The sequence below is a fragment of the Pteropus alecto genome, unplaced genomic scaffold (genome assembly GCF_000325575.1).
Source record: "Pteropus alecto unplaced genomic scaffold, ASM32557v1 scaffold270, whole genome shotgun sequence".
Taxonomy (NCBI): domain Eukaryota; kingdom Metazoa; phylum Chordata; class Mammalia; order Chiroptera; family Pteropodidae; genus Pteropus; species Pteropus alecto.
Window position 1 is genome coordinate 6,671,699 of NW_006430735.1, and position 261 is coordinate 6,671,959.

The following is a 261-nucleotide window of genomic DNA, read 5'->3' on the forward strand; positions in this document are numbered from 1 at the left end:
TGCCTATAGCACCTGGTATTCCTAGGTGGTCTCCCATCCAAGTACTAACCAGGCCTGATCCTGCTTAGCTTCCAAGATCAGACAAGATCCAGCTTGTTCAAGGTAGCATGGCCATAGACATTAGAGAGTTTTTAAATGATCATTCCAGTCTTGTCTCCCTGTAACCAAAAAATGACTCTTCTTCCTTTGACTAACATCCAACAATCCTGGTTTGTCCCGGACTGTTCTGGTTTAAATAATGAATCTCTCACACATTTGGCA

At 42.9% G+C, this 261-nt stretch overlaps 1 pseudogene; it reads right to left on the reverse strand.

Annotated features, from left to right (window-relative positions):
* Positions 1-119, reverse strand: LOC112485377 (annotated as a pseudogene).
* Between the last annotated feature and the right edge of the window lie 142 nt (positions 120-261).